General features: G+C 39.5%; 1 protein-coding gene and 1 non-coding gene across 6 annotated transcripts in view; both read right to left on the bottom strand.

Moving 5' to 3' along the window:
• Nucleotides 1-23,976, bottom strand: part of SPIDR (scaffold protein involved in DNA repair) — a 487,708-nt gene that overhangs the window by 69,319 nt on the left and 394,413 nt on the right. The window lies entirely within an intron of this gene.
• LOC122235218 lies at nt 10,544-10,647 on the bottom strand. The gene has a single exon (XR_006213341.1). It is a non-coding gene; the product is annotated as a U6 spliceosomal RNA (small nuclear RNA).

The raw sequence follows: 23,976 nt of genomic DNA, 5'->3' as shown, positions 1-23,976 counted from the left end.
AATAGGTGTAAACAAATGGTCACGTGTACCTGAAGAGTATGGATATGTGAATTGGGTTACAAATTTGAATAAGTTACCTAGAATATATGTTGAGAGCTGAGATAAAAAATGTGAGAGAAAAGAGAAGTACAGAGGAGAGGATGAGAAAGTCTAACATTTGTCTAACAGGAATTTCCGAAGAACAAGAGAGAGGAAGAAGAAGCAAGAGTTTGTAGATTTAGTAACTGGGAAATCTAATGTCAGAAATGAATCCGAAGATCCAGGAAGAAAAGCAAATACCAAGCAACCCATCCTAGGACACACACTGCAACAAAACTAGAGAATATCAAACACGATGAAAAGATTCTAAAAGCAAAAAGCATGAACAGACAGACTATCTACAAAGGAATAAAAATTTGATTTACACCAACCTCCTCAAGAGCAATGAATGAAGCCAGATAACTGTGAAACATTTTAAGAATTCTGGAAGCCATCTCAAAACTGTGTACCTGCAAAACTATCTTTCAAGAATGATGGTAAAATAAAGTCATTGTTAGATAAACACTAGCTACATTTTCCACCTACACAGCCTGAAATACTTACTAGTTACTAAGATAATTACTAAAATAATTTCTAAATTATGTAATTTAGGAAGAAGGACATTATTCTGGAAAAAAAGGTCGAAGACACAAGGACTACTGACCAACAATATAAACAAAACAAACACAGTAGAATAAAATAACACCACCATCAACAACATCAATTAATGTGGGGGAGCTGAAAAACTGGAAATGGAGAGCAAATAGGTCAAATGGGGTGATGAAGTTCAAATGTTTCCAAGTGCTCATATCACTCACAGCAGGATTAAGATATTAACTCAAGATTTCATTAAATATTTACATCTGGTAAAAATTCAAGGATAACCACCAAAAGAAAAGAAATAGGTGTATAAATTCCAAATTACTAGATGGAAAAAAATGGAATGAGAAATATAGATCAAAAAAACCCCCAAAACAAACAAACGAGAAACAATACAACCTCAAGAAAATGCAAAGAAAAAGCACACATAAAAAAAGGGCAGGAAAATGTAAGGTAATAAGTATAATGGTAGACATAAGTCTATGTATATTAGAAATGGAATAAAAATGATTTAAACTTGTCAATTAAAAGGCACAGTTTGTCATGGTCGGTTTGAAGGAAAAAAAATGTTAACAGGAAATCTTCTAAAACACAGAAAGGTTTAAAGGGTGAAAAAAAATGTTTCAGGTAAATATTAACCAAAAGAAAGCTGAGGAGGTAGTTCTGAGACTTAACTAAATAGATTCTAGGACAGAAAGCATTATTAGGGATAGAGAGGTCACTAATATTGATTTCAAAAAAAGCTTAATTTCCCAGGAAGGCATATAATTCTAAATCTTTATGTTCTCAGCATCAAAATATATAAAGTCACACAACTACAGAGAGAAGTGAACAAATCCAACACCATTGTGGGAGAGTTCAACATACCTCTGCCAAGTATTAAGTCGATCTGAGGAAAAAATTAGTAAAGATTTGGAAAACTTGCATATACCTAAAAAGTTTGATTTGTTGGATAGGCAATCAGAAAAACTTCCCACAATTACAGAAAATGCATTCTCAAGCACACATAGGACATTTATAAAATGTGACCAATTGGCCGAAGACAGGTCTGAATGAATTTCAAAGAGTCAGTATTGTATGGGACACATTGTCTGCCTACAATATAATTAAAAGAGAAACCAAGTGAAAATAGGTATCTTTAAAAATCTTCCATTTGGAAATTTCACAGCATCCTTTTCAACACATAGGTCAAATATGAAATCACAGTAGAAAAGAGACAGTATTTTGAACTACGGGATAAAAATACCAGACATGCCAAAACTTATGGATTATAATGATTCTTTAGGGAATTTGTAGCTTTAAATATAATAAAACATGATCACTTCTCCTTTTCTATGTAGATCTTTTTTTTAATGTTTATTTATTTTGAGAGAGAGAGAAGGAAAACACACACACACACACACACACACACACACACACACAGTGCAAGCAGGGGAGAGGCAGAGAGAGACGGAGACACAGAATGTGAAGCAGGTTCCAGGCTCTGAGCTGTCAGCACAGAGCCAAAAAAATCTTTTTTAATGTTTATTTATTTTTGAGAGAGAGAGAGACAGAGAGAGAGAGACAGAGAGAGAGAGACAGAGCGTGAACAGGGGAGGGGAAGAGAGAGAAGGAGACACAGAATCTGAAGCAGGCTCCAAACTCTGAGCTGCCAGCACAGAGCCTGATGTGGGGCTCGAACTCACAGACAGCAAGATTATGACCTGGATCGAAGTCAGAGGTTTAACTGAATGAGCCACCCAGGTGGCTCTTTGAATTAGTTTTCTATGTACTTATCATAAGTTATATACCTCTGTCAACTACCAAAGTGTTCCTTCAGGGTGCTGAACCTTACAGTTACTCTGCCTTGAAAGGGGTCTCCTGGAGCCTCTGCTCCTGGAGCCTCTAGACTCCAGTCTAGACTGGTTAACATCCACCAGTGGCATGGTAGTTAACCTGGGATCGCTTGTCAGAAAATCTGAGGGATTTCCTTTGCTGCTCTAGCATGTTCAGTGTCCTATTTTCCATATCTCATACCTTCCTTTTTAAACTTTTTTTCAAATGTTTATTTATTTTTAAGAGAGAGAGAGAGACAGAGTACGAATGGAGAAGGGGCAGAGAGAGACAGAGAGAGAAAGGGATACACAAAATCTGAAGAAGGCTCTGGGCTCTGTGGCTCGAACTCACGAGCCATGAGATCATGACCTGAGCCAAAGTTGGACGCTTAACTGACTGAGCCATCCAGGCACCCCTCATATCTTCCTTTTTTAACTGACTATAAGTTAGTAGGTCACATCTTCTAACTTCCTGAAAAGGGGGGATTGGGAGCTAAAATTTTTTTTTTAATTTTTAAAAAATATTTATTTATTTATTTTTTTTGAGAGAGAGAGAGAGAGGGAGAGACAGAGAGAGACAGAGAGAGCAGGGGAGGGGCAGAGACAGAGGGAGACATAGAATCCAAAGCAGGCTCCAGGCTCTGAGCTGTCAGCACAGAGTCTGACATGGGACTTGAACACATGAACTGGGAAATCATGACCTGAGCTGAAGTCGGAGGCTAAACTGACTGAGCCACTGAGGCGCCCCAGGGAGCTAAAAGTTTTTAAACGTTCATGAAATTTTTGTTAAACTATCCTCAAACTTTACGGGTAGTTTGGCTGAGTATAGATTTCTAGATTGGAAATAATTTTTCCATTCCAAATCCAATACTGTTTGTCTTCCTCCTTTCTGTAGGGGAGATGAGCTCTGTTCTAGTTCCCAGGGTGCTGACACTGAATAGTGACAATTCCTCGGTACACTGGGTGAGAGGTATCCTTACTGAGACCCTTCACAGTGGAATCACATCTACTCTGAGTCATTTCATTGATAATGCTTATTTTTTCTTTTCTCTCATTCTGGTTATTGGACATCCTGGACTAGTTCTTTAATTTTCTTAACTTTTCTCTCTTATTTTCCACTTCTTTCTGGCAGTTTCTTCAAATTTGGCTTTCAATGCTTCTAATTAGATCTTTCATAATTTCTCCTTTTCCTATGTTTAACTTCTAACAGTTCTCTTTTAAGCTCTGAAAGATGTTTTCTCGCCCCTTGACAGTGTTCTTTTTTGTTTTATGGTTGCAATATCGTAACTTCATTTAAGAAGCTTTCTTCAGGCCTCTGCTATCTGTTCCTATGTTAGAGCAAGCTCTAACAAGCTTCCTGGATTCTCCCAAAGGGTAGGAAGAGGAACTCGTCAACCATGGGTTGAATGAGCTGGGTGATTTTATAGTTGGGGAATCTCAGATGTTAATTATCTTTATATCTCCTGTTGATGAGAAAATTCCTCAAAAAAGACTTGTGTTTAAATACCCACTATATACCAGGGTAAGGCAGGAACGACCACTCAACAGTGTAGGCTAGGGGGACAGGATATGATCGCTTCCTGGACAGAGTTGCAATTGATTGTTTTTCTTATTTTAGTCCTTTTTATCTTCCACAGTGGTAGTAGGAAAATTGAATATGCAAAGAAAAATAATCCTTAACCATTATCTCACATTATACACAAAAATTGACTCAAAATGGATCATATACCCAAATATAAAATCTAGAACTTGAGAAAACACAGGAGAAAAAATTGTTGTTAACCTTGGAGTAGGTAAATACTTCTCAATTAAGACACAAAAACACACATTATAAAAGAAAAAAATTATTTTGACATTACCAAAATTAAAACTTCTGCTCTTCAAAAGACACCATCAAGAAAATGAATAGGCAAACCATAAGCGCTAAACTGACAAAGAGCTTGTGTCTAGATTCCATAAAGAACTATAGAGCTTATTATTGATATTAATAATATAATAACACTCTATATTACAAGAGTAATAAAAGAAGACAATCCAATCAAAAATGGGTTAAAGATACAAAATATCATGGGGCACCTGGGTGGCTCAGTTGGTTAAATGTGTGACTTTGGCTCAGGTCATGATCTTGCATTTGTGAGTTCGAGTACCACATCGGGCGCACAGAGTCTGCTTCAGATCTTCTGTCCCTTTCTCTGCTCCTCTGTTGCTCATGCTCTCTCTCTCTCAAATAAATAAACATTAAAAAAATACAAAATATCATGAATTCCATTTCTATGAAATATCTAGAACAGTTAAATCCATAGAGACAGAACAGAGAATGGTGGTAGCCAGGGGGTAGGAAGAGACAGAAATAGGGAGTAACTGTTTTATATGTATGGGATTTCCTTTTGGACTGATAAAAATGTTTTCGAACAGAAGGAAATGGTGACTGTATAATACTGTAAGTTTTATATCAGGTGAATCGCACTTCAGTGTAAAACAAACTGGACAAATATGTGAATAAATGCTTCATCAAAGAGTATGGCCAATAAGCACATGTGGCCAATAAACACATAAAAAGATGCAGAACACCATTACTCATAAGGGAAATGCAACTTAAAACCACAATGAGATACCACTATATGTATATATGTATACATATATATGTATATATGTATATATATGTGCATATATATATACTGGAAAGGGGGAAATAAAAAAAGGTTGACGGTATCATGTTTTGTTGAGGACATGGAAGAACTGAAACAATCAGATTTTAGGTGGAAATATGTATGTTAAAGCCACTTTAGAAAAAACTTTGGCAGTTTCTAATAAAGTTAGACATATACTAATCACATGGCTAGTCATTCTACTCTAGAATTTTCCCAAAATAAATAAAATAATATATCTGCACAAAAAATTACAGATAGGTGTTGATGGTAGCTTCATTAAATAATAGCCCCAAAGCGGTAACAAGACAACAGTTGAATGGATAAATAAATTGTGATGTATCTTTATAATGAAATACTACTCAGTAGAGAAAAGAAACAAACACCTGACACAGGGATGAATCTTGAAAACAGTGTGCTGAGTGGAAAAAACATAAAAAACAGTTTATATCAAATTATAGAAAAGGCAAATGACTCTACAGTAACAGCAAACAGATCTGTAGTTGCCTAGAACTGGGGCCAGGCAGGATTGACAGCAGAAGGCATATGGAAACTTTTTGGGGTGACAGAAATAGTCTATGACTTCACTATGAAGTGACTCTACATGGTAAATGTATTTGTCAAAACCCAATGAACTATATGCTTAAATGGGTGCACTCTATTGTATGTATGTAAACTGTATTGCATATAAATTGTACCTTCAAAAAGTTGTTTAAAGGAAAAAAAAAAAGGGTAGAGGAGACAACTTGAAGAAAATTCCACTGGAGAAACATAGGATAATTATGGAGAAGAGATTGGAAAACTTATTGTTACCTATGGAAGTTGCTACAGTTCTAACTCATTGCGCTAACAACAGGCAAACAATGAGAAAGAATCAAATGCTTAAAAATCCATTAGAAAAATATTATCCTTTGCAAAAAGGCATTTCCCCTTGTCATTATGAACTTTCAAAGGAAAACTGATATAACTTAAGCACATGTTTTCTTGTGCATCTTCAACAAATACTGAAAACGATCTCATACATATATACATACATTTATTTAAATTGACTGCTCTCTGCACTTTTTTTAAAAGTAGGCTTCATGCCCAGCATGGAGTCCAACGTGGGGCTTGAACTCACGACCCTGAGATCAAGACCTGAACTAAGATCAAGAGTCGAACACTTAACCAACTGAGCCACTCAGGCGCCCCTGAAAACCACTTGCTTTTAGAGACAACTCTCAGAGTACGAAATTATAAATACATTTGGATATTTTTAAAAAGGAAACAAATACATTATTAGTGTTTCATGAAACAAAACTTAAAATCTTACCTTTTTCATGAAATCTCCATTACAAGGAACCACAAACAAATTAACTATTAATTCCACCCTGAAAACATTAGGGTTGAAAATGCTCCTGTGTTCTCTATCTGAGCAGGCTCTCAATAAAAACTCTTTCCATGCTTGAGAGATTGAATGAGGCTGTGTTGTGAACACACACACAGCAAACTCATATAATACTTAACGCAGAAATATTCAATCACTTATTCACTCACTAGTGAGTTCATTTAAAGCTCACTGAGCTTAAACTTTGTAGGATATGTAAGGAGGGAAGGAGTCCTTACATATAGAATAGAAATAGAATAGAAATATACTTGAAAATCAAAAGATTTGAGCAACGTTAACACCTAACACTAATATAATGTATTATGGCTAATTACAGCATTGTCATAGTGCCTATTTAATCCTTCACCTGAGGAAACTAGGCATTGTTGACAGATGAGTAAAGTGAGGCTTAGAATGTTTTTAAAAAACCTAGCCAAGACCTTATGGAGATAACTGAACTAGGTCTTACATGCAAGGCACTTGATTTGGTATTTTTGTGCCATAATATCACGGTACAGTAACAAGTTGTACGAATGTAGAAGAGTGATTAATTTTGTGGAGTGGAACAGAAGAGAACATCTGAGAGCAACTAGCATTCTAGTCTGCAAGGCAAGCACCAAGAATGCAACAAGGAATTAGCTCACGGCAAACTGCATGATGACACTCCAGAATATCTTAATCTAATCTTTATAGAGAGGCAACGATTTTTCCTACTGCTAAGTCAAACTATTTAAAATATACGTAAATCATATCTAGAAGAACTTTATCCACTCTACAACTTTCAAAAGATACTTTTAAATGTTTTGACAAGAATTGTATTAGAATATTAAGGTCAGAATGTAAGGAATTTATGCTAAATTATTTTCTAAGTCTGCTAGTGTAATAAAATGAAAAAGAAATACTCTTAAATCACTTGAAAATAATTTTATTAACTGTTTGATACTGTATGACTTTAATCCAAGACCCACGTGGGAAAGAACACAAGATTACTCTTTCATAATATTATCCTATTTAAAACAGTATGCTATGTGAAAGCCAGGATAAAAGTATACATTTTTGTGTTGAATTTATAATGTCTTTTTTGGTCCACAGACCATTTCCTATCATAACCTTTGGGAGTAAGTGCTTTAATGTTTTGTTTTTTGTTTTTTGTTTTTTTTCCTCAAAGGTCTATTCACCTTTAATTACCCCATCACCCAACTTGCCTCTCTGTTCCATGTCTAATTAGGGAGGCTAAGGCAGAGTCTTGGGGAATCAGGCTCCATTTCCCAAGGAGGAAGTCCTAGACTTCCTGTAAGAGTGGTCCTATACGAGTTCAGTTAATGCCTGCTTGACTATACTGATGTGTCCTGCACTGTTTTATAAGCATTATTGCTTAATAATATATGCAAAAGTCAAGATGAATATAAAAACTTCCGTGGATCTGCTTTATAAAACTAGAGAGATTTGCTTGTGTTGAGGAGAGAAGAGGAATTAGCTAATACCTTTTCCTTAAATCTGTTCTGGTATTTGCCTTTATCTCAAATAACCAAGGAATGGTGCTCTTACTCTTCTGCCCTAGAGAAGAGCTATTAATATTTCCCTTCTCCCTTTTTTCTTCATGCCTGGCCACACACGCTTTCCCGCCTTGTCCTGCTCACTCAGCTGAAGCTCAGGGCTCACCAGCTCAGGCCTGAGGTGGAGTCACTGTCCTCATTAGTTCAAATGGGTTGGAACTGTGGCATTCAACAGTCCAAACCAGAGTTAGCTTATCAGCAGCATACAAAAAATTCCACCCACTCGTTGCTGCTTCCTGCTCAGTAGATACCATCTCCTAAAATCAGTGCTAGTGTGATAGGTCTCAGCAGAGAAGGGCCCCCTGATCAACTTGTTTTTCCTGACTCACCAGAGATAGATATTCCCCTTGAAGCACATCATGTGTTAAGGGAACACAAATGGCTTCCCAGGGAGGAAAGAAATACCATGTGAGTAACTCTGGGACCTTGAAAAAGTTACTTACCGCATGAACTTGAATTTACTCATCTTAACATGGGAATAAAGGATCCTAATTGAGAGGCTCTTGTGAGCATTAAACAGTAACACAGGGCTTAGCACAGTGACTGGCACAAGTAGATCAATTTTTCCTTGGCAGGGTCCTTAGGCCAATTTTATAATAAGGTTTTCCCCCATATAGTTCTTGAACATTTTTGTTAGATCTATGTCTATATCACTTGCAATTTTGTTTGCTATTTTAAATGGGTTTTTTTTTTGTTTGTTTGTTGCTATGTTGCTGGTGTAAACAAATACAGTTAGAGTTTTATACAGAAAATTTTTGTTAACCCCTCAATCTTATTAATATTATTTGTGATACTTTTTATGAAGTTTTATGTAATCATGTCCTCTGTGCATTATGACAACTTTCCTTCAGGCTTCCTAACCCTTATGGTTTTTTTCCTTTTTTAATTTATCTTTTCTGACTGCACTTTAGGACCTTCAGCACAGTGCTGAAGAGAAGCTAGTGACATTGGGCATACTTATCCTGATTTTGAATAAAATGTCTTCAGTGTTTTATAATTAAGAATGATGTTTGGCAGATATCGTTCATCAGGTTAAAAATTCCTAGTTTGCTGGAAAAAATTCTAAATCATGCCTGGGTATTGGATCTTATCAAATGCATTTTCCATATTAATTGGAATGACTATATGATTTTATCTCCTCTGATAATGTTGTAAATGACAATTATAGCTTTTTAAGTTAAAACAATTTTTTTTACTCCTGAGATAAAGCCAAGATCCTATTTGCTATGTTTTGTTTGGGATTTTTCTATGTCCATGAGTGATACTGACCTTTAATTTTACTTTTCATAGTAGATTTAATTTCATTTCTGAAAGCAATTGACTATATTATTTTCATATGATAAGTTGACAGGGATTCTTTTTTTTTTCCTTGAAAAATCTGTATGAGATTTGAATGATTTATCAAAAGTTTGAAAAAATTTAGTAAATACACACACACACACACCCCTCAGATCTTTATCCATTCATCTATTAATGGACACTTGAGCTGCTTCCAGATGAGTAAAGTTTACCAGTCAAATCTGAAACGTTTCAGCTACTATTTACTCAGATGGTTTTTCTGCACCCTCTTCCCAACTTTCCTGCCATTCTACCACTCCCATTACGTGTATGTCGGTGCACTTAATGGTGTCCCACATTTCTATGAGGTTCCGTTTCATTTTCTTCATTCTTAAAAAAAAATATTTTTAAATGTTTATTTTTTGAGAGAAAGACAGAGTGCGAGTGAGTGAGGGGCAGAGAGAGAGGGAGACACAGAATGGGAAGCAGGTTCCAGGCTCTGAGCTGTCAGCACAGAGCCAGATGTGGGGCTCAAACTCATGAACTGCGAGATTATGACCTGGGCTGAAGTCGGATGCTTAACTGACTGAGCCACCCAGGCACCCCTCATTTTCTTCATTCTTTTATTTCCCCTCTAAGAATATTTGCTATTTGGGAGATTTCTATAATTGTACAGAAATGATTTATTTTGGTGTGTCCTGTTTCTTCATAAAGATTGAGTATTTATTTATTTAAAATGTATTTATTTTGAGAAAGTGAGAGCAGAGGGGAAGAGTAGAGGGAGGGAGAGACAGAATCGAGTGGGGCTCAAACTCATGAACTGTGAGATCACGGCCTGAGCAGAGATCAAGAGCCAGACACTTAACCAACTGAGCCAAGATTGAGTTATTTAAAAGTCTTCACAAGTACTCTGAATCTCTAAAATACTCTGTATTCATAAATTTGAGATTGAGTTTTAACATCCTATTGAAATTACCATACTCTTTTTGGGAAGAATTTTAAATTTGATGAAAGTCTTAAAAATATGTAATGTTTCAGGGCGCCTGGGTGGGTCACTCGGTTGAGTGTCTGACTTCAGCTCAGGTCATGATCTCTGTGTTCCCGAGTTCGAGCCCCGTGTCGGGCTCTGTGCTGACAGCTCAAAGCCTGGAGCCTGTTTTGGATTCTGTGTCTCCCTCTCTCTGTCTCTCTCTGCCCTCCCCCTGCTCACGCTGTCTCTCTCTCTGAAAAATAAATAAACGTTAAAAAAATTTTTTTAAATAAAAAAGTATGTAATGTTTCACAAATTTGCATGTCATCTTTGTGCAGAGGCTATAGTAGTTTCTGCGCCATTCCAATTTTAGTGTAAGCGCTGCCAAAGTGAGCACTCGACATTTTTTTCCCTCTCTCCTTCACATTGTGCAAGCTCAATTACTCTGGATTCATATTCACAATCTTTCTTCTGTCAGCTCAAATCTACTGCTGAGTCTATCTAGTGAAGTTTTCATTTTGGTTATTACACTTTCTAACTTTAGATTTCCCACGTGGTTCTTTTTTATAGGTTGTATCTTTTTCTTCTGTTTATTTTGAGAGAGAGAGAGCGAGAGAGAGAGAGCACGTGAGTCCAATGGTGGAGAGGCAGAGAAAATGGGGGGTGGGGGAGAGAGAGAGGATCCAAAGCAGGCTCTGCGCTGACAGGAGTGAGTCCAATGTGGGGCTCGAACTCATGAATTGCAAGATCACGACCTGAGCTGAAGTCAGACACTTAAACAACTGAGCCATCCGAGTGTTCCTAGAGTTGTATCTTTTTACTGATTTTTCCATTTGATTAGACACCGTCAACATGCCACCCTTTAACTCCTGAGGTATGGAGCCCTGCGTCGGGCTCTGTGCTGACAGCTCAGAGCCTGGAGCCTGCTTCAGATTCTATGTCTCCCTCTACCTTCCCCTCTTCCACTTGTGCTCTCTCTCTCTCTCTCAAAAATAAATAAAATGTAAAAAAAAATAAAATTAAAAAAAAAAGAAATTTTTGTCTGCTAAGTCCAACATGTGGGCCCCTTCAATTGCCTGCACTTTTTTCCTCCTGTGTATAGGTCACACTTCCTTGTTTCTTCATAAATCTTGTAATTTTTTGTTGACAACTGAGCATTTTTGACAGTGTATTGTGGCAACTCTAGATATGGATAACTCGCCTACCTCAGGGGGTTGGTACTGTTAATCAGTTATTTAGTGACTTGTCTGAACTTTTTCCTGCAGGCTGCAGTATGTGATGTTCCTGCTCCGATTTTTTTTGTTGGTTTGTTTGGTTTTAATCTTTTCACATGGTTACCTAGGGGTTGCCCATAGGTCAGCATAAGCTACTTTGAAAGGTTGTGCTTAAGCCCGCTTGGAAGTTAGATTTTTACTCTTTGCCATTGGGTGTATACACCTTGGAGGTTGCTATCATGGTTCAAGGAGGTAGGATTTTGTGCTCCTGCCTCTCCATCAGCCAGGGCTTGTATTGCTCCTTTGGAGTCACTCCTGGGAGGGCATGGCCTTGGGCTGCCAAACTGCCAGGGATGCATCGCCTTTATTTTAAAGTCTAGCTTCCTAGGAGCTGCTCCTGGGTCAGAGTAGCCTACTGTTCACCTAGTATGGTTGCAGGGGTGCTGAGGCCTGCAGTGCCAGTGAGGCTCACACTCCAAATCTTCCCTGTGGGTTGCTCTGATTGCTCCTGAGTGGGGGCGGCTGAACACACCCTTCTTGAGTCTGAAAGTTTTACTGTGATACTAGGAGGGTTCTTCTTGGCTATGTCTTTTCCCTGACGCTCTCTGTTAAAACTGCTGATTGTTTGGTCATCTCTTTATTGACACAGTATCACAGGGCTATAGGCAGTCTTGGAATTGCTCTCCACCAAGATCCCCATTACTTTCAACAGCACCCTTGAGCAGAGGATTGTACCCTTTTTCAAAACAGGTCAATTCTCTCAGGCAGTGCCATAGGGCTCTTCTTCCTTATAACCTCTTGTCCTCTGGGCAGAACCTCTGTGCCACTTCACAGACCCGGGGGTGAGAATGGAGTCCCCTTCTCCTGGAGTTACACTTCGGATCCAGAGTGTGTGTTGGGGTGGGGGTGGGGACACTGATCTGGGACTGCTTCTCTGCTCTGGTGCCTCTGTCCTATGGGTGAGCTGGGATAGGACAACTGGGCCAGTATTCTTGGCCCACCACACTTGGGGTAGAGCTGCAACGTGGGCTAGGAGATCTCCCACAGTGAAACTGTACCCTAGACTGTGGGCTGAGGGGAGCGGGGGCTTCTTCTTGACTGCAGTCCTGGAGCAGAATCCCAGAACAGTCTTCTTAAGACAACTTGGGCTGGTGGGGGCATGGATCATGGCTCAAGGGCCACGGACTCCTTGTTCTTTCTGACACTTAGTAAACTTTCTTGGTTCTATTGATGGAATGTTTCTCCATTTGGTGTATGCCTTTAGGAAAACTTCCTGAGGCTTTAAATGATTTTTAAAGTTTTCTCCAGCTAAAATATTTGTTAGGGACAGAATTCACTGTGTCCTCACTCTGCTATTCCACAGGCAGTCTTCTATTTTTTTCTTCAATTTACATCCAGGAGAAATTATGATCCCATGGATATTTTGCATGTGCTATATAGGAAAACATAATGGCTCTTTAGCCATTATTTATAAGTTTTGAGAGTATTTGGAAACTTTCCATCCTAAATTTGTAGACTTGAGTGTGAGTTGTTCTTTTTTCTTAAAAGACATCTTGATTTGTTTGAACACAATTGCTATGTCAGACAAAAGAAATGCAGTGAGGCACAGAGGTCCACAGAGCCATGATATAAATGTCACAAGATTCTTAATAACAATGGCACTTGTGGGTTTTTCACTGTATACTACAACAGTGCTCTGGCTTTTGGGTGGCATCTAGTAAATATGATCCATTTATTTATGTGCTAAATACAGCAGGACTGCTGCTGGCTCAGGCTGCCTGCAAGGCGCTAGGAATCTGGCAATGAGCTACATAGACCCTGCCCTCTGTGCCTCCTTCGGGAAACACCTAATATGCATATAAATATACAATCACAAACCGTGGGAGTGCTAGCAAGGCAATACGCAGAGTGCCTTTAGATACAACTTGGGGTGGGATGGTCTAACCAGGGTGGTCAGGGAAGGTTTCTTAAAAGAGCTGAGTCCTGAAGAAGGATAAGCCAATCATGCAAAAGTTTGAGAGAAGAGGACTTAAAACATAGAAAACAGCATATACAAAATCCTGTAATGGGAAAGAGCTTTTCCATGACTACGGAATTGAAAGAAAGCTAGAAAACAAGAAAGAAAAAGAGAGAGAGAGGAAGAAAAAAAAAAAAAAACAAAGAAAGAGAGAAGAGATTAGCAAAGTGGTAAAAAGGGTAAAGACTAATAATTGTGATTTCAATTTGCATTGTTCTTTTTTTTTCCAATGCATTATTGTAAATTTAAGTTATATTTATAATCAAAGTTATATTAATAATAAAATTAAAATGTTGACAGCATTTGTAAAGAGAGGAGAAAATGGGACGGGAAGGAAAGGACCAGGTAGGGGTAGGAAAGAGAGGCATTGACCTAGTGGAGGCGTCTCGTGGTTGGACGTGGCTGGTACCGTGACGCCCAGTAGTGGCTGGAGGCAACGGCCATGTGATGATGACCTGGTGGAGGCTGACCTGAGAGGAAACCAGGGGTGACAAATGACGGGCATGTGTGCCAGGCAGCACACCTACCTCCTGCCATCAATGAGTCAACAACAGGGTGACACGGGACGAGGTCTGATAAAATCACTGTTTCAGAAACAGAAGTCTTGGCACAGGGTGGAGGATGGCTTGAACGGAGAACTTTGCAGAGGGTCTCCTTAGACCAGCATGAGGTCACTGCTCTGATCAATGGCAACTGTCTCACAGAAAATAGTGAAGCTGCAAAGTGGTGTTCACAGGCCAAGTCCAGCTGGTTGATAGGTTTTCTTTGGTTTATACGGTGTTAAAACCGTGTAACTTAAAACTGTATAAAACTGTCTAAATTAGTTAACAGATAACAAAAATTGGGAGATTTTACGCAAAGCTCAAATTTCCTGTGGTCTTAAGAAACCTAGAGTCTGGCGACGCTGAGTGAACACTCGTGGATGAGGCACCAGGTTGTGAGCTCATCCCGTGGGCCCTGGCCCTCACCCTTGATCCCCAACCCTTGTACGACTGCTGTTCTCTCTTGGCCTCTGTCAGCATGTGAGAATGCATTAGAAAAGCATTTCAGGGAGGAGACAGAAGAACATGGTCACGATGATGGGTGAGGGTCAGGGAAGGGTCTACACTGGCCTACGATTTCTTTTTCTTTTTCCTTTCGTTTTTTAATTTATTGACAGAGAGAGAGTGCGCACATGTAAGCAAGAGCACAGGCAAGTGGGGGGAGGGGCAGAGGGAAAGGGAGGGGGAGGGAGAGAATCTTAAGTAGGCTCCATGCTCAGCTCAGACCCTGACTGGGGGCTCACTCTCACGACTGCGAGACCATGACTGTGAGATCACGACCATGAGACTGCGACCTGAGCCGAAATCAAGATTTGGATGCTTAACTGACTGAGCTACCCAGGCACCTCTCTCTTGCTTACTCGTTGGCGGCCTTCTCAATTATTTCAGTCTAAGGTATATCAGACCAGCATCCGAAGCATCTGAGCAGACACTGTATCGGCATGTGGTCATGCTCAGAGGGAGAACCAGCTGACACTCGTACTGTCCTTAGTAACGTCTGAAATGCTGTGAGCTCAGCTGCTAGCCAAGCCCCATGGAGATTAGATCGGACATTTTAAAGTGATGTGACGGTCAGTGTTAATAAAACTGGGCTTCCACTTTGGAAAAGCAGGCTGAGTACATCCTTTTGCTTTCCTGCCACAGAATACCCACTGGGCAAGGAAGATGTGCACGATCAGTAATCCCAAATCCGTGCAAGCTAGGGCTCAGGCCTAGGTGACTTTTCATACTCCACGTGGCACTGAGCCCTGAGCACTGCTGGTGGGTACCATATACCTAGCCCGAGGGGGGCATTGCTATTCTTAGCAGCGATAAACTTCCAACAGCAGAGAGAAAATGTGTCACAGGGAGGAAATAGGACGTTAGTGGTTTGAATAAGTGCCTCAGAACTGCATTCATTCCATGAGACAGACTTTGCCATTCAAAATTCTTGGACTAAAAGTCTGGCAAGTGGATGCCACTTATTTAAAATCAATGTTCCACCCATGCCTAAAATGTAGACCCTGACCCCACATGAGATCCTTCCTCTCATTTTCATGATTGGAAGCACGTGGGGCAGGGGAAGGCAGGTCTGGAGAAGACGGGCTCTCTTTTGAGCTCTGCTGTTGCTGGATGTGGGCCCCCGGCTCCACACGGGTACAATGAAGATTAACTGAAGTCTGCTTCACACCTAGTAAATGCTTGCACCTAATCTGCGCTCAAAATCTTGGTGTCCTTTGCTCACCAGGCAAATTCACTACTACAAATGCACTTCATGGACAAGATTCTTTTCTCTTATCATGTGCCTGCTCTCCTAACTCTGTAGTAGGCGTGTGCACCTTGGTGAAGGGGCTTGAGGAAAGTGCACGAGAGCAGCACGGGGGTGCATTATCCCACACAGAAATGGTGTTACTACACATGAAACCAACTTGTGCCCGGCCTTGCGATGCTGCCCTGGTCATCCACGGGACAGCAAGAAACAATCGTGAAAATGCCCATGGTCTTCAGCTTGCGCCTGCCGCCCCGTCAGCCACGCTCCACCCCTCCCAGCTGGGAATATAAGACAGTCAAAAAGTAGTTCAAGAGTCTCCCGTTTCAGCCATCAGGAGTCATTCAGCAGGACTTTGATTCTATGCATTTCTGAGCCATGAGGGTGAGGCCAGGACCATGTTGGAAGAACTGACTAAAACGGGTGCCAAATGAAACTACATTCCACTGCGCATTCCCAGCAACATAAAGTAATACAGATAAGAGGTTCACTGTTCAATCCCATCCACATCATGTTGGAAGTATAAAAGTCCATTATGGAGTTAATATTTATCTTTAAGAATTTCTTTTCCTTCTCTTACCAGCTTAATGGCACATCACGCCAATTGAGGAATACTTTAAGAATTCTAAAAATTCACGTATTGTCAATCTGCAAAAGCAACAGAACAAAGCACTAGGAATAAGGAAAGCAAAACTGTTGTAGAGGGAGTTTCAGAGAGACTGTAATTTAATTATTCTTTGAAGTTTTAAATGCCCCTCCCCCACTTTGGAAAAATATTCATTTTTCCCTTTCTTTTCACTCACTGACTCAGTATCACAGAAACACAAGTGAAGAAGAGAGAGAAACAGTAGATTTGTGTGTGTCTGCGCGTGCGTGCGTGTGTGTGTGTGTACGCATGGACAGTGAGAGGGGAGATTACGTGAACATGTGGGATGTTTGCCCGGGTTATGGGAGCAGTTCTTAGCAGTCCACCAAGAATTCCCGGAATCAGAGTCAGTCCAGCCGCTTTCTTCCAGGTCAGTGTCAACTTAAGCAGCCTCTAAAGATCAACAGGATCTTTCTCTCCACGTTATGATTTCTTGCTAAGCCTCTATTTTAAGGAAGAAATCGGAGGATGAAGTGAGGGAAAAAAAGCAGGAGAAAGGAAGGGGGAGAGGGAAAAGGGAAGAGAAGAGAGGAGAGAGAAGAAGTGTTCGAACATGAACAGGGGGAGGAAAAGTCAAAGCAAGGAGGGAGGGAAGAGGAAGAAAAGGAGGAGAGAGGGACAGCAGAGGGCTGAGTGGGTGGAGGGCCTTTCCCCAGCTCCACCAACCCGCTCGACAGACGGGAAACCAGATACAGCAGGACATTGTGTTCTTCTCCTGAAAAACAACCAGACTGCGCTCCTAAAGTAAACAGTTAATCCTGTTGTTTATCTTTGTAACATGACGAGATGTTAACAGGATGATTTCTACTGCACAGAAATGTGGTTTTTATTCATTTAAAAAAAGATATTTTCTCTTTGCTAAAATACAAGTGTGACATACAAACTTTCTAATATCAATGAACGGGAAGGAATAACAATCTCTCTTTGGTAAAAGTGACTTAACTAAAGGATGCCAAAAAAGCCTGAGAAAGGCCTTTTCTTTACTTGCACATCCTATTTATTTTTGGAAAATACTGCATTACTGAAATTAACCAAGCCAAACCAAAACAAAACCTGCTGTAAGCTTGGTCCATCCCGGAGTATGATCTGGGGTACTGCTTGTGGAGATAAGACTATAACTGGGCCAAGACAAGAGTAAGAAGTAATCCCTGTTAAAATAACACCAGCATTTTTCACAGAGCTAGAACAAACAATCCCAAAATTTGTATGGAACAAGAAAAGACCTTGAATAGCCAAAGTAATGTTGAACAAGAAAAGCAGAGCGGGAGGCCTCACAGTTCCAGACTCTAACCTGTATTGCAAATTTCTAACAAGGTAACCATGGATTCACATGCAACTATAAGGTATGCTATCGAGCTCGGATGTACACTTTGCCCAGTCTCCCCCACTAGTGTAGTACTATACTAGCAAATAATAGTACAACATCACAGCTAGGACACTGACATTGATACAATCCACCAGTCTTATTCAGATTTCAGAAAAACACATTTCACTTGTGCTCGTGTGCACGTATTCATGTGTGTGTTCAGTGCTCTACAGTTTTACTACATGTGTAGGGTCCTATATCCAGTACCAGTCAAGACACTGAAGAGTTCCAGGGCACCTGGCTAGTTCAATCAGAAGAGCATGAGACTCTTGATCTTGGGGTTGTGAGTTTGAATCCCATGTTGGGTGTAGAGATTGCTTAAATAAATTTAAAAAAACACTAAAAAAAAAGACACTGACCAATTCTATCACTACAAGAATTCTTTATGCTGCCTTTTATAACCCACTTCCCACTATCTCCCCACCCCCATCCCAACATCTAGACGCTATTAATCTGTCTTCCATTTCTAAAATTCTGCCACTTCAAAAAGTTATAAAAACAGAATTGTCCAGTACATAGTCATTGGGATTGGATTTTTTTTCCCTCAGCACAGTTTCCTGGTGATTAATCCAAGCTATTATGCCTTTCATTTCTATAGCAGTTTTGAGACATAATTCACATACCACAAAATTCACCCTGTTTTTATTAACAGGGCAGAATACATATAGCATAAAATTTACCATTTTAACCATTTTAAGGTGTGCGATTCAGTGGCATTAGGTATATTCACAATGTTCTGCAACCATCAACACTACCTTATTCCAGAACATTTTCATCACCCCAAAAGGAAATTTCAGTCTACTAAGCAGCCTCCTCATCCTCCCCTCCCCCAAGTACCCAGAGACACGTAATCTCCTTTCTGTCTCTATAGATTTGCCTATTTTGGATACTTCACATGAATGGAATCACACAATATGTGTCCTTTTGTGACTGGCTTCTTTCACCTAGCATAATGTTTTCGAGGATAATCCACATGGTAGCATGTGTCAGTACATCATTCATTTTTGTTGTGGAATAATATTCCACCATATGGATATACCACATTTTTGGGTTGTCTCTATTTTTTTTTTTACATTACTGAAATAATGGTGCTATGAACATCTGTGTAGAACTTACATGGATAGGGATGCCTGGTGGCTTAGTAGGTTGAGCGTCCAACTGCTGATTTGACACAGGTCGTGATCTCATCGTTCATGGAATTGAGCCCTACGCTGGGCTCTGTGCTGGCAGCGAGAGGCCTACTTGGGATTCTCTTTCTCAACTATTTTTAACTTTTTACGTTCTATTTTCAACTTTCCTATAGGGGCTACCCCAGTTTGCAATCCCAACAGTACATAAGGTTTCCTTTTCCTCTATACCCTCGCCAATACTTGTTGTTTCTTGGGTTTTTGATTTTAGCCATTCTAACAGGTGTGAGGTGATAGCTCACTGTAGTTTTGATGTGCATTTCCCTGGTTATACAGAAATAAACCCACAACTATATGGTCACTTAATCTTTGAGAAAGGAGGAAAGAATATACAATGGGAAAGAGAGAGTCTCTTTAACAAATGGTATTGGGAAAATTGGACAGCTACCTGCAAAAGAATGAAACTGGCCCACTTTCTTATGCCATACACAAAAATAAACTCCAGATGGTTAAAGACCTAAATGTGAGATCTGAAACCATAAAAATCCCAGAAGAGAGCACAGGCAGTAATTTCTCTGACATGAACAGTAGCAACATTTTTCTAGGTATGTCTCCTGAGGCAAGGGAAACAAAAGCAAAAACAAACTATGCAGACTACATCACAATATAAAGCTTCTGCACAACAAAAGAAGTAATCAACAAAACAACAAGGCAACCTACTGAATGGGAGAAGATATTTGCAAATGACATATCTGATAAAGGGTTAGTACCCAAATATATAAAGAATCGATACAACTTAACACCCAAAAAACAAATAATCCAATTTAAAAATGGGCAGAATACAGGCACAGACATTTCTCCAAAGAAGACAAACAGATGGCCAACAGACATCCATGCCTGGAAGTTTCCTGAGGGCAGGGATCATATTTCTTATCCCCTATGTGCCTAAAACAACTCTTATCCCAGAGCTTTATACTTTATAGGTGATCAACATATGCTTGGTACACCAAGTTGAGTTAATTGATTAGTATTTATTCAGGCTTTTGGGGATACAAGGTATAAGACTTAGTTCCTACCCTCAGGAACAATAACAGGTATTTAAAATGCTTTATACAGGTAATTCACAAGGTGAGACTTCTACATTGTTCTAACATACAGGTGTGGGAAGGGAAGTATTAGCATCCTAGTGAAATACTGAATTAGAACAAGATAAATGAAGGAAAGGAGAGAGGGAGGAAGGGAAGGAGGGATCTTAGCTAAGAAAGTTTATTACTCAAAACGTACCGAATTAACCCAGGAGCCCTGGGAAGACTGTGGTTTTGTTTTCTCTCATTAATTCCCCAATTCACTCTCGAATGAGGGGTCATTTGGTATTCCCACTTTTCATGTCTACTCAGCACTGAAACCTAAAGAGACAAGGGTCTGTAACTGAATATAGAGTAAGGAAAAAAACACCAAGCAAAGGGCATAGTTTTAGTGGTGCCATAGATAAGTTACAGCATCCCATTGCTTCTTCCAGATCACCAAATAATATTCTCAACCAGGGTTCTGAATGGGGATTAAACCCTAAAACTCTATGGCTGCACTGCAAGTAATAGATAAGGACCCTTCATTGCATCTACAATGGCACTGGTTATGTGCAGTCTTAGGCGAAATGAGAAGACAGTCATTTGAATAAGCTTCAGGGTTCTGTACTCCCAATGAGGGAGCCAGTCTAGAGTAAATGGACCTGGTAGTAAACAGCACTACTGTATAGGGCCTGTTGAAACAATGGGGAACAGAGTTTAATCATCATTCTTAGATGACCTGCTTCTGAGTCAGGGTTTCACATTCTAGGTTGCTAATTGGCCTACAAACCAGTCTTGTCCCATGCAATGGCTTATAAATCATCTGTGTTTATGAAGTACATGGACATATTTTACCTGCTCTGACCCTACCAAATAAAACACAAATTACCTAGGCAAAGGCATACACATAAAGCTTGTTTATTATTTTTTTTAAATATCAAAGGAAACTTTCTAATTTTTTCTGCAGTCTTAAGAATACCTGTTCTAGGAACAATATCACTGAGAAAAATATTAAGTTGTTTTAAGATATTTTATAATAAGGTAATTTCAGTTTCAAAGACCAAACCATATTTAGTTTACCATTTTGAGAACAGACAAGGGGTCGTTTTTAGAAGACAACTCTATTACTCAGAGAGAAGGAAGGTTCTCACGCATGAATTTGTTCCATTTCCAGCCCGCCTACCTCAGTCCACAGGACTGCAAGCCACATCAGCTGACATTCCTCCCAGCTTATAAACCAGCTTCAACTTCTCACCTACCCTGGGCACCCAGGACACCCACCACCTACAGGTAGGTGTTCGTTTTGCAATGACTACCATCTATCCTACATCTGTTTGCTCTCCAAACACTAGCTTTTGCATGTAGACCAGCAGACTAGCACACTTTGAAAACTTGGAGCAGTCTCCTCTCATCTGGTAGCCTGCACTGCCCTCTTTCCTGTCAACCTTCTAGAAAGTATGGATGTGCCTCACTTACTCCCATTTACTCACTTCTAATTCACTTTTGTGATAATTTAGAGGTTTTTTGAAACAATCCCAAATTTACTAAAAGTTTTAAATACAGTACAAAGCATGTTTTTCCCCGAATCATTTGGGAGTAAGTTTGTACAAAAAAGGACTATATCTTACATAACTGTTATACAACCATCAAGGGGAGGAAATGAATATTTACATATCCCTACACCTAATTCTCAAACCCCACTCATGATTCACCCATTGTTCCAATCATATTCTTTGTAGCAAAAGGAGATAATTCAGAATCATGTATTGCATTCAGTTGTCACGTCTCTTTAATCCTCTGCAACCTGGGAGGGTTTCTCAGTCTTTCTTTGACTTTCATGACCTCGACATTTTTGAAGGATACAGGCCAGTAATTTTGTAGTAGAGAAGCCTTCCATTTGTGTTTGTCTGATGTTTTGTCATGAGGAGATTTAGTCTATGTATCACTGGTAAGGATAACACAAAATTGGTGTTATGTTCTTCTGAATCATTGGCACACAATTTGTTCCAGTACTGATAATGTTCACTTACTACTTGATTAAGATGATGTCTGCCAGGCTTCTCAACTATAGGTTACTTTTCCTTCTGAAATTAAAAAATATTATGTGGGAGATATTTTCAAAATAAGTAAATATCCTATTCCTTATCAAAATTTTCACTCATTCATTTTTATATATCAGTGTGGACTCATGGATTCGTATCCTCTGGGCTGCAATCCGTAACTATCATTTATTTTGATGTTCTAATTGTGCCAGATTTTGCTAGTGGCAGCCTCTTGTAAGCTAGCTCCTGTGTCCTTTTGCTATGTCTCCATCATTCTTTGAGAATGTTCTCACTTTCTGACCTAATGAAATGTTCAAAGCTCATCTTATATTTTCTCTCATCCAAACCTGAAATCAGTGATTTCACCAAGGAGCCCTGGTTTCTTTCAGATATTTAAAAGCTAATATCTGGGTGCTAAATGTGCTCATTGATACTGGAGTATTGCTGCCTCAGGACCTCTTAGTAGAGAGAGCTAGGGAATGTACACACACACACTCACACTCATACACACACACACACACACACACGAGTAAAACACATTTACTTCTGTTTATTCATCCATTCATCCATCTTGAAAACTATGAGTTTATACTACAACCAGGTTCATTTCAGTTTTCCCCTTTTCTACATTTGTAACTCAGAGGTACCTCAAATTCAGCACATCTAAAACCAAACATAACTTTTCTAGTTCTCCAAATCTGTTCACCCACCTAATTTCCCATCTCATTTAATACCATTTATCTTGATGCCCAAACCTTAGAATCTTTCTAGGTTCTTCCTTTGCCTCCACCTTCCACATCCAATCATTCACGGAGTCCTGCCTTTTCCATTTCTCGACTGTCTCCAGGTGTGCACCATCTTTTTATCCACCAGCTTGTCTTAACGGATGAATTAGACTTCTCGCTTTTCACACAGGCATTTGTGGCTACTTCCACTTCCGTTCAAAAACTTCCAGGAGCTTTTGTATCACACTCAGAAAAAATTCCAAAGGCTTTGCTATAGCTTTCCAGACCTTCTCATGACCAGAACCCCTATTCCGTCTGCCTTCATTTACAACGTATGGAAAGCCACACTGGCCTCCTTGCTGCTGTGCAAACATGCTAAGCATGCCCCTGCCTCTCAGCCTTTTGCACTCGCCCTCTCTTCCCCTGAACACCTGCATGATTTGTTCTCTCACCTCCTTTGGGATTTTTCTCAAATAGTATCCTCTCAGCAAGGCTTTCCTTGATTCTTATGTAAAGATAGTCACCCCTCGACATTCACTATCCCCTTATCCAACTTTATTTACAGTCATAACCACTACAACTTTCTTATATTGTATCTCTTTGCCTACTACCAGTCTTCCCCAAAGTAACATAAGTTCCTTTAGCACATAGATTTCATAGGTTTTCTTTTTTTTCTTGGTCTCATTTATCGTTGTATCCCTAACATCCAGAACAATGTGTGACACAGAGTAGGTGCACAGTAAATATTTGGCGAGTGAACATTTCCTCCTGGTCTTCTTAGTTACACTGCACGGTAGCTTACTATTCTGTCATGTAGTATGTCATAATTAAATAATTCTCCTTATAACGGATGTTTAGGCTGCTTCTTTTTGTCCCCCATTATAAGGCACTGCTATCACGAAGAACATTGTGTGTGAATTTTTTTGTTTTTCATGAATGAAATTTCTAGGAGTTTCTGGGTAAAAGAGTTTATCATTATTGTTATATGTTATGCACTGCTCTCCAAAATACTTGTAATGTTTACAAATTACAAGAGCAATAATTGTGTATAGAAAGTCCTATAGTTTTTCTAAATAATATATATAATTCAAAAGTTTAAATTATTACAGAGGCATGTGACGCAAAGTTTCCGTCCCATTCTCGTCCCCCATTCCCCTAGTCCCCCTATACCCTCACAGATACTCACTGTTGTTTGTTTTCATGTATCCTTCCCCAGTTTCTCTCTCTCCCCCT

Source organism: Panthera tigris, chromosome F2, assembly GCF_018350195.1.
Source record: "Panthera tigris isolate Pti1 chromosome F2, P.tigris_Pti1_mat1.1, whole genome shotgun sequence".
Lineage (NCBI taxonomy): Eukaryota > Metazoa > Chordata > Mammalia > Carnivora > Felidae > Panthera > Panthera tigris.
Note: the sequence above shows the minus strand (reverse complement) of the source record. Positions and strands in the feature narration are given on the sequence as shown.